Below are 11,751 nucleotides of genomic sequence, written 5' to 3' on the forward strand. Positions count from 1 at the left end.
TCATGGACATCATCTTGTGTGTGCATCACTCTATGTATATGGATATCCTTGTTTTTTCCTTGTGGGACTAACCCGTGTAGGTATTGAAAGTGCAACTCACTCCAATGGATTGCTCCAAATGATCAACAACATTGAGCATCCACATCTTCAACATATACATGAAGTCATCATCGACAAAACCCAAGGTTAGTTCATCCCTCTTAGGGGGGATCTCACATCTAGGGGGAGCTCTACTCTAAAGAATTGAGCTAAAGCAACTCTAATGGTGTGAACACAACAATGCTTTATGTAAAAGTGGTAACCCCACATGTGCTTAAATGATGAGTATGACCTATGATCAAATGTTCTCATTTGACTCCTAAGTTAATATACTCATATATAGATGACCTAGTCATAGCCAATTGTTTGATAGATGCTAGAATTGGTTGTGCATGCTTTGCCACATATTTCATTTGCCATTTTATTGTGTGAGCATGTTGATTGCATATTTTACTCATTCGAGGACATCCACTTGTTGTTTTGATTGTTTGGTTTCTTTCCTTTTGCCAAGTGGATGGACAAGAATGCCTAAGAACCTTCTCTAGCTATCTATGCTTTTCTCATCTCAAACTCTATTCATGCTACATCACAAAGTTTGATCAAAATATATTCGAACCAGTCTGTGTGAGGAGCACTCGGAGTCCCCGATTCGTCAACTTCCAAAACCTCTTTGTGCCTTTCGGTTTGATCGAATCATCCTTTTCGGTCACACCGAGATCACTAAGTTGATCTAGGTTTTCAATCTTGGTGCAAACAATTAGAAGCTTTCGGTCACACCGAGATGCAGTAACTGCTCACAGTTTTGCATCTCGGTGCCACCGAGTTGTTCCACTCGGTCACACTGACAGGGTCAGGTTATATATACTGACAGGTCAAATTTTGGAAATTTTTCCAAAACCCTTCACCAGCTGTCACATCCCTGGTCCTGGTATGCAGTAGGCTAGCCCTTCATTTGTGCATCATGTTTAATTTCCAAATACTTGAAATGGGGGATGTTCAAACCCTAGCATAAAAAGGAATTCACTGGGTTCACCTAAAATATTCTCAGTAAGTCCAAATGGCTTTCAAAATTGTTCATCATTTCTGGTTAACACTGTAAACAGTAACCAGAGGTGTTGCACATTTTTCCATGACATATTTGGTCACAGAATTAAATCATATAGTATTTGCAATTGGGCATTTAAATGCTATATATTATTTAATGTGCTCAATTAATTCTGAACTTAAGTGTGGGCTGTTAGGAATAATCCCAACAGAGCCCACAATTATTTGCAGGATTTTTGGAAACGTTTTAGTATTTTTAGAAAAGCCCTAAATTTTACAGAAAATAAAAAACAAGAAATAAACAGAGCAACCTTACCTGGACTTACCTTGAGGCCCACCAGGGATACCAGCGCACCTGAGCAGCCCGTTACTGTGCAGCCCAGCTGCCAGTCATCTTCCTCCCCCTCGCCCCGGAGCAACTGTGTGGTGGACGCACGCGCGTCGACGCCGGCCACCTCCTGCTTCGCGCTGGAGGCCTCTCCTTCGTCCTAATCCATGTCTGGCGACGCCACGCACCCTTCTGGACCCCTCGGCTGCTCTCTTGCCTCCCTGCTCTCTCCCTCTCACTCCCCTGCTCTTTTCCCCTCATGCCCGAAGCCGCCATGGCCACTCCGCTGAGAAACACCACGGCCAGCCACTCTCTCGCTCCCTCTCCGCGTTCCCGAGATTCGTATCGTCGCCAGCTTCATCCTCGCCGAGCCAAGCATCACCGGACGCCCTGCAATGCCGGCGCCATCATCTTCTTCTTCCTCGGGCACCGAAGGCCGTCATCGTCAATTCGTCGCCGTCATCGCTTCCCCGAGCTCGTTGACCATCTCGACGTGACCACTGTGAGCTCATGATCTGTTTACCCCTATTAACGCACTCGATAGCGCTCCTTAGCCGCGTATGTCGCCGAGCCCGAGAGCTCATCACCGCCGGCCATGCCGCCGCCGTCACTGTAGCCGCTGAAGCTCTTGTCTGAGCGCGTAATCATGCTCAGTATGCCCCCAGAATCCTAACACACCCATCCGCTGCTCCTGCCGCATGCTGCATCGCCGTAACCATCACCGCCCGAACTCCGGCGCCGCCGCGAGCTCCATTCCGGTGAGCTCCGGCCACCCCATGCCCAACCACGTGCTCCCCTGGATGCGGGTGAGCAAGGGCTTCCCCCTGGTGCCCTTCGCCACGCTTTTAGCCACCGGAGGAGCAACCCCGCAGCGCTTCGCCACGTTTGCCGTCGCCGGCGTCAAGCTGCCGGTGGCGTTGACCGTTTTGACTGGGGGTTTGACCACCCCAGGTCATCTGACATGTGGGCCCCTCCCCTGACTAGTTTAGTTTAGGACTAATTACCCACCCTGCTGACACTAACAGTGGGCCTAGTGCCTGCTAATTTGATTAGTTAAATTTAATTAATCCTGTTATATAACTATGTCACTGGCGTGTGGACCCCACACGTCAAGTTTGACCTGGTCAACCGCAGTTGACCTGCTAACATCACAGTGATGCTATGCTGACGCAATTAACCATTTTCTGGATTTAAAATAATATAGAAAATTCCACAATATATCCAAAACTTCAAAAATTCATATAAATTCAACTGTAACTCAGAAAGAAATAATTTATATATGAAAAATGATCAGAAAAATCCAATCTATCCATCTGTACCATTTTCATGCATGTTAGAACAACTTATGACTACTGTTTAGGACAATTCAATTAAATGGCATTTAAGAAATCACGTATGGAGTTTGAATTTGAACCTAGTGTTCAAACCAACTCCATTTAACTTGTTGTTAGCTGCATTAGCTCAATCAATAGCATATTGCCATGTCACATTCATGCATCATATTGCTGCATTGCATTGATTGTGTTTCTTCTTTGTTTGTCGGTGCTTGTTCCCTCTCAGTAGACGTGTACCGACGATGTGATCGATGACACCGATGAAGAACTATACTATCTTCAGAAGTGCCAGGCAAGCAAAACCCCCTTGTTCATTCCGATACAATCCCACTCTCTCGCTCCTGCTCTCTTTTACTGCATTAGGACAACAATGATTCAACTATTACATGCTGTGGTAGTTGAACCCCTTTCCTCTGCATGACCTGTCATTGCCACAGTAAATAGATGAAACCCACTAGCATGAGTAGGAGTTGTTTGAGCCCTGATGTGCCTACTCATTCATGCTTGTTTGTCATGCCTGCTACTGCTTAGAGTTGAGTCAAGTCTGATTCATCGGGGATGAATCGGAGGTGTGTAAACATGTCCTACTGTGTGTGAGCTAAGTGTGTGAACAGGATTTCGTAAAGGTAGCGGTGAGAGGCTATGTAGGAGTACATGGTGGGTTGTCTCATTGCAGCCGTCCTCAGGAACTGAGTTCTGTGTTTGTGATCCATGAACAGCTACTACCACACATTGGGATCCTTAATTGACTCTCTCGACTTATTAATCAACATGATCTCTGTCCAGGAGTTGCAACTAGTTTCTGGTGTTTGTAGGTAGTGCTAGTAGTCTACCATGTGGCACCCGGTACAGGTGGGCTTGGGACAGACTAGGCACAGTGGCACGGTGTACCAAGTGGCACCCGGATGGTAACCTTGCTCACATCGTTTGGGGCCGTGAGCGACACCCCGGCCGGATCTCCTGGCGGATGGAACCCGAATAGGTGATAAACCTGGACGAGAGACTTGTGTGATTAGTCAGGTCGTGGCCGACACCCTCGCTGGGCTTCCGCTTGAAGGTTGCCGAGTACATGTCGTGTAAACGGCGGTAAGTGGTGAGAGCGTGTGTGAAGAAGTACACCCCTGCAGGGTTAATATGATCTATTCGAATAGCCATGTCCGCGGTAATGGACTTCTGGGTTGCCTGTATAGTTCATAGACAAGTGAAAGTGGATACTCTAAAATACGCAAGATAAGCGTGAGTGCTATGGATGGCGTTCTCGTAGGGATACGGGAGCGGATCCATAGTGGTGTATTGATATGGTGAATATGTGGACTCGTGTGCGCCACCTCAAAAGAGTTACTCGCAGTCGTAGTTCAGGATAGCCACCGAGTCAAAGCTGGCTTGCTGCAGTCAAACTCCACCATCCCCATGTTGATAATGATGCATATGTAGCTAGATCTGATGTAAGTCTTGCTGGGTACATTTGTACTCATGTTGCTTAATTTATGTTTTTGCAGAGAGACTTTAGTCTTGCTAGTAGTACCGCGTGGACTTCGACGTTTAGCTTGTTACCTCAGCTACGATCTTGAGCCCTCGGCAGCATTTGATAGACAGTCAGGCTTCTCAGCCTTTTTCATTTGTAGATGTCCGTACTCAGACATGTTAAGCTTCCGCTTGTGCTTTGACTTGTATGCTCTGAGTGTTGGGTCATGAGACCCATGTTTGTAATATCTTGCTCCTCGGAGCCTACTGAATAAATACTTGAGTTGTAGAGTCATGTTGTGATGCCATGTTGTATTTGCACATATCGAGCATATTGTGTGCATGTTATTGAAATGCTTGGTATGTGTGGGATCTGACTATCTAGTTGTTTATCCTTGTAGCCTCTCTTACCGGGAAATGTCTCCTAGTGCTTCCACTGAGCCCTGGTAGCTTGCTACTGCTCCGGAACACTTAGGCTGGCCGGCATGTGTCCTTCTTCGTTCCTGTGTCTGTCCCTTTGGGGAAATGTCACGCGGTGTCTATCGGAGTCCTGTTAGCCTGCTACAGCCCGGTTTACCGGAGTCCTGCTAGCCCAGTTGCTACAGCCCGGATTCACTCACTGATGACCGACACGTTCGTTGCTGGGTCATGTATGCCTGTCCCTATAAGTTAGTGCCACTTTGGGTTCACGACTAGCCATGTCAGCCCGGGTTCTTTGTCATATGGATGCTAGCGGCACTATCATATATGTGAGCCAAAATGCGCAAACGGTCCCGGGCCAGATAAGGTGGCACCCGTGGGAATACCGTGCGTGAGGCCGCAAAGTGATATGATGTGTTACATGCTAGATCGGTGTGACTTAGGATCGGGGTCCTGACAGCTTTGGTACCAGAGCTTGACTGCCTGTAGGTTTACCAAGCCAAACTGGTCGAAGTTCAGTCTAGAAATTCTTTAGTTATATAAGGGAATTTATTGTGGGATGGACGTAAGGCTCTTTTTACTCCTTATACCTTATGCTCTTCTGATCTGAGTCATCTTATCTTTCCTACGGGGTTAAGGAATTAGGATTTCTCTTCTTTCTATCAGGATCACGTGTTACTAATCCGTAGTCCTATAGGATTGATGGTTCTAAGCTTGCGTTCAGTTCCTACTATCTTCTATATGTTAAACTGTTGATCTCGAAACCTTGATATTGTGCTTCTGAGTGGCTATGCCACCATTTTTGTAGCATGTCTCCAATCTTTTGAGCATTTACAGCCGTTATGCTGTCCGAGTCATCCCAAGTTTCTAAATAGTCTGATGCATTTGCAAATTCCCATTTCCCTTCCCGATGTTTCTTTGGGCCAGATTAAGCACACTAAACACTGAGTTGAGGTATTCTATTGCCTCGACATTTATGTTGGAGTTATTATTATGACCCTAGGTGTCTCAGGGGGTCATCTAGTAGTCTAGCCATGTTTTGTGATCCCAGTGTAATGACTCTGGCCATCATTTCCGAAAGCATCCCGTGATGCCACTTAGTTAGTAGGCATTCCACTTCTGGGTTTGAACCCGAGATTCACCCTACTTACTTCATGTTGATAGTGTTTGCTAGTGCCTTTAGGATATTAGTAACCTTTGCGATAGTCCTCGAGGTCTGTGGTATTTCCTTCTTCCAATACCATGAACTGCCTATGGCAGAAGTTCTTTTGAACCAAAATATCACAACCAGAGTGCTCTTGATGAGTTCTCGATTCTATGTTGTGACTCTGCCAGTTCTACCTTTCTGCATGGGTTATCCGGAAGAAACTTGTTGAACTTGGTTCGACATGCTAATCCATGCATCCATAACTCAGAAAATCATATGTTCCTTTGAGTTGTCCCCCTTTAGTTGTCTTCTGACCTTCATCTATCAATTGATAGTCAAGACTATGTATGCATTTGTCCATCGATGCCTATTACTCTTGTGGTCCATTTCAGAATGAATAGGAGAAACAAACTCCAGAACCTCATCCATATCTAGGATTGGGTCAAAGCAGTTGTGCTCTGTAGATCAAATACTAATCCAGCTTTTGTTCTGCTCCACCTTGGAGTGTTACCATCTTTATATTAAGATTATCATGGTAATTGCACACCATCCTATGAATTCTTGATTTAGTGATACTCTTGCCATCATTACCCATTCCTCGGTTCCATGTTGTTGCAACCGGAATACCGACAAGTGAATCATGATGTGTGAACTCAACACTCCTAGCAACTGTGTGGCTTGGTAGTTAAAGGACAATAATTTCATTCTTAGTGTGTTGGTTCTTGAATCATCATTCTAAGACTGATTGTGTTACCTAGTCCTTATTTTCGGTGCACTCTTCGATCAATGAGTTAGGATAGTGTCAATCCTTGCTTATTCGATCGTATCGTCTTGCCCTGAAAAGCAAGATTGTTCTCGAGTTTAGTAACATATCGGTGGTTCATGATTTTCCGAATATCTTCTCGGTAGTATCACCAGGTCGTCACCTGACTGTTATGTTGAGCTCGTGATCAAGTTGGTTTTCTTATAAAACACCCCTTCTCCAAGAATCTGTGTTGGATACCCCTGAGCTAGTTGGATAAGCTGAACAGCAATTTGGAGAGTTGGAAGATAAAAGCTTGCCCGACTTAGTTCATGTTAAGGGATATCTTTTTGTGTGTGTGTGTGTGTTGAAGAAAGATGATATCCTCACCAATTGGCACTCGTGATCAGTTGTTGGATCTATCATCTTATCCGATCTTTGATTTGAGTATGGGCTATCGTCAAATCAAATCAGAACCAACGGTATTCGTAATGTTGTCTTACTCGTGGTTGTTTTCCCTCGAGCATACACCATTACATCCTTTGGGTCTGACCAATGCTATGTCCTTGCTCACATAATTATGGAATTCCATTTATATGGACATCCAGATGACTTGTTGTTGAGCCCATCAGCAGCATTTTATCTTCTCCATGATCATGTTGAACATCCATCTAGCGTTGGAAACTTTTGTAAACATTACCTCCATGTTCCATTCATGAGGTATATGTTCGGATGAAAGAAGTGACTTTCTCTAATTCACGTGCACTTGGTGTAAGTTGCCGCCGTGGATCCGGGAAAGATTGTTTTTGCTTCCTCTGGAATCCTCCCCAAGTTGTTCATGCACATGTGCGAAGTATTCTATGGTTTGGTAGGTTGGCCGCCTCCATTCTATATGTGTTCTTAGCATACCAAGCCACTGATTGAATTGTTCAAGGAGGAGAAGTCTATGCTTGGGATCTAATCCATGGACTTGCGTAAAGACTTCGAAACCCTCGATGAGGATTCCCCACCTGAACTCAGTAGTGTTTTTAGTATAAGACTACTATGTGGTCATGCTTGTCTAGGATAGCGTGTTCACACGTGGTAGCAGAACCAGCTCATGTTTTGGAGTTTGCTATCGTAGTTCATTCCCCGAGAATATCGCAACGTCATCTCGTCTATTTGTGTTGCAAACTTTCATTTTTCTTTCTAGACTCGATGAGTCTGGATTGTTCTGACACCAACCAGATCTGAATCTCAGGCACATATGATGGTTGGAACATTCTCGACATTTGCAATTTGTTCCCAGCTTGCACCGCCTTGTGCCAATCCCCCTTGGACTTCCCTTCTCAGCAATTGTTGTTTAGGATCATCTTCAGAAGTGGTCCTACCATGGGTCCCATCCATTTCCGATGATAAGAAAAATCATCCATCGCGTTGTCTTCAACAAGGTAGTCCACATCATCCATTCTAGCCCGAGTATGTCGTTCTCTCCAACTTCGTCAAACGATCCTTTGAGAAATGCCTTAGGCTGCTATAAAGAGTTTCAATGATCTCTGAATCAAAGGTAATTCTTTTTGGCACTTAAGGGGATATTTCTACAAGTCACCTTCCCTAAGGTGCCCCGTTATGGTATCATGGAAACTCAACTCCTCGCTACGTTGGCAATCGTTTACCACATTATTAAGTGTGGAATTGTTGTCTACCTAGTGAACCCTCGTCATCTGTTCCACTCCATTCATTTGGATAAATGTTTAGTGTCTCAGCTCGAGATAGGTTGCTATGTCTCATTCCGTGAGTTGATCCTGGGTTGTCCGATCTTCAAGAAGATCGATCCTTCTAAAGTTTTCTCTTTCCTCTCATTGTCATGTCAGTTAGAGTTCTCAGGACAAGATGACAAGACAAAGATGGTGATCGAATCAACGCCCTTATGAAGTGCAACCTGGATCTAGAAGATTGTGATAGTTTGTGTCCCCTTTGTCTACTTACCTCATGTCTTGAATCTCGGGACGAGATTCTTGTTTAGTGGGGGCGAGTTGTCACATCCCTGGTCTTGGTATGCAGTAGGCTAGCCCTTCATGTGTGCATCATGTTTAATTTCCAAATGAACATGAAATGGGGGATGTTCAAACCCTAGCATAAAAAGGAATTCACTAGGTTCACCTAAAATATTCTCAGTAAGTCCAAATGGCTTTCAAAAATGTTCATCATTTATGGTTAACATTGTAAACAGTAACCGGAGGTGTTGTACATTTTTCCATGACATATTTGGTCACTGAATTAAATCATATAGTATTTGCAATTGGGCATTTAAATGCTATATATTATTTAATGTGCTCAATTAATTCTGAACTTAAGTGTGGGCTGTTAGGAATAATCCCAACAGAGCCCACAATTATTTGCAAGATTTTTGGAAACGTTTTAGTATTTTTAGAAAAGCCCTAAATTTTATAGAAAATAGAAAACAGGAAATAAAACAGAGCAACCTTACATGGACTTACCTTGAGGCCCAACAGGGACACCAACCCACCTGAGCGGCCCGTTACTGTGCAGCCCAGCTGCCAGTCGTCTTCCTCCCCCTCGCCCTGAAGCAGCTGCGTGCTGGACGCATGCGCGTCGACGCTGGCCACCTCCTGCTTCGCGCTGGAGGCCTCTCCTTCGTCCTAATCCGCGTCTGGCGACGCCACGCACCCTTCTGGACCCCCTCGGCCGCTCTCTTGCCTCCCTGCTCTCTCCCTCTCACTCCCCTGCTCTTTTCCCCTCATGGCCGAAGCCGCCATGGCCACTCCGCTGAGAAACACCGCGGCCAGCCACTCCCTCGCTCCCTCTCCGCGTTCCCGAGATCCGTATCGTCGCCAGCTTCATCCTCGCCGAGCCAAGCATCACCGGACGCCCTGCAATGCCGGCGCCATCATCTTCTTCTTCCTCGGGCACCGAAGGCCGTCATCGTTGATTCGTCGCCGTCGTCGCTTCCCCGAGCTCGTTGACCATCTCGACGTGACCACTGTGAGCTCATGATCCATTTACCCCTATTAACGCACTCGATAGCGCTCCCTAGCCACGTATGTCGCCGAGCCCGAGAGCTCATCACCGCCGGCCATGCCGCCGCCGTCGTTGCAGCCGCTGAAGCTCCTGTCTGAGCGTGTAATCGTGCTCGGTATGCCCCCAGGATCCTAACACACCCATCCAGTGCTCCTGCCGCATGCTGCATCGCCGTAACCATCACCGCCCGAACTCCGGCGCCGCCGCGAGCTCCATTCCGGTGAGCTCCGGCCACCCCACGCCCAGCCGCGTGCTCCCCTGGATGCGGGTGAGCAAGGGCTTCCCCCTGGTGCCCTCCGCCACGCTTTTAGCCACTGGAGGAGCAACCCCCCAGTGCTTCGCCGCGTTTGCCGTCGCCGGCGTCATGCCGCCGGTGGCGTTGACCATTTTGACCGGGGGTTTGACCACCCCAGGTCATCTGACATGTGGGTCCCGCCCCTGACCAGTTTAGTTTAGGACTAATTACCCACCCTGCTGACACTAACAGTGGGCCTAGTGCCTTCTAATTTGATTAGTTAAATTTAATTAATACTGTTATATAACTATGTCACTGATGTGTGGACCCCACACGTCAGGTTTGACCTGGTCAACCGCAGTTGACCTGCTGACGTCACAGTGATGCTATGCTGATGCAGTTAACCATTTTTTGGATTTAAAATAAAACAGAAAATTCCAGAATATATCCAAAACTTCAAAAAATCATATAAATTCAACCGTAACTCAGAATGAAATAATTTATATATGAAAAATGATCAGAAAAATCCAATCTATCCATCTGTACCACTTTCATGCATGTTAGAACAACTTATGACTACTGTTTAGGACAATTCAATTAAATGGCGTTTAAGAAATCACATATGGAGTTTGAATTTGAACCTAGTGTTCAAACCAACTCCATTTAACTTGTTGTTAGTTGCATTAGCTCAATCAACAGCATATTGCCATGTCACATTCATGCATCATATTGCTGCATTGCATTGATTGTGTTTCGTCTTTGTTTGTCGGTGCTTGTCCCCTCTCAGTAGACGTGTACCGACGATGTGATCGATGACACCGATGAAGAACTATACTATCTTCAGAAGTGCCAGGCAAGCAAAACCCCCTTGTTCATTCCGATACAATCCCACTCTCTCGCTCCTGCTCTCTTTTACTGCATTAGGACAATAATGATTCAACTGTTACATGTTGCAGTTGTTGAACCCCTTTCCTCTGCATGACCTGTCATTGCCACAGTAAATAGATGAAACCCACTAGCATGAGTAGGAGTTGTTTGAGCCCTGATGTGCTGACTCATTCATGCTTGTTTGTCATGCCTGCTACTGCTTAGAGTTGAGTCAAGTCTGATTCATCGGGGATGAATCGGAGGTGTGTAAACATGTCCTACTGTGTGTGAGCTAAGTGTGTGAACACGATTTGGTAAAGGTAGCGGTGAGAGGCCATGTAGGAGTACATGGTGGGTTGTCTCATTGCAGCCGTCCTCAGGAACTGAGTTCTGTGTTTGTGATCCATGAACAGCTACTACCACACATTGGGATCCTTAATTGACTCTCTCGACTTATTAATCAACATGATCTCTGTCCAGGAGTTGCAACTAGTTTCTGGTGATTGTAGGTAGTGCTAGTAGTCTACCAAGTGGCACCCGGTACAGGTGGGCATGGGACAGACTAGGCATGGTGGCACGGTGTACCAAGTGGCACCCGGATGGTGGGCTTGGGAACCCTGGTCACATCGTTTGGGGCCGTGAGCGACACCCCGGCCGGATCTCCTTGCGGATGGAACCCGAATAGGCGATAAACCTGGACGAGAGACTTGTGTGATTAGTCAGGTCGTGGCCGACACCCTTGCTGGGCTTCCGCTTGAATTTGCCGAGTACATGTCGTGTAAATGGCGGTAAGTGGTGAGAGCGTGTGTGAAGAAGTACACCCCTGCAGGGTTAATATGATCTATTCGAATAGCCGTGTCCGCGGTAAAGGACTTCTGGGTTGCCTGTGCAGTTCATAGACAAGTGAAAGTGGATACTCTAAAATACGCAAGATAAGCATGAGTGCTATGGATGGCGTTCTCATAGGGAGATGGGAGCGGATCCATAGTGGTGTATTGATATGGCGAATATGTGGACTCGTGTGCGCCACCTCAAAAGAGTTACTCGCAGTCGTAGTTCAGGATAGCCACCGAGTCAAAGCTGGCTTGCTTCATTCAAACTCCACCATCC

This window comes from Triticum aestivum, chromosome 6B, assembly GCF_018294505.1.
Source record: "Triticum aestivum cultivar Chinese Spring chromosome 6B, IWGSC CS RefSeq v2.1, whole genome shotgun sequence".
Taxonomy (NCBI): Eukaryota; Viridiplantae; Streptophyta; class Magnoliopsida; order Poales; family Poaceae; genus Triticum; species Triticum aestivum.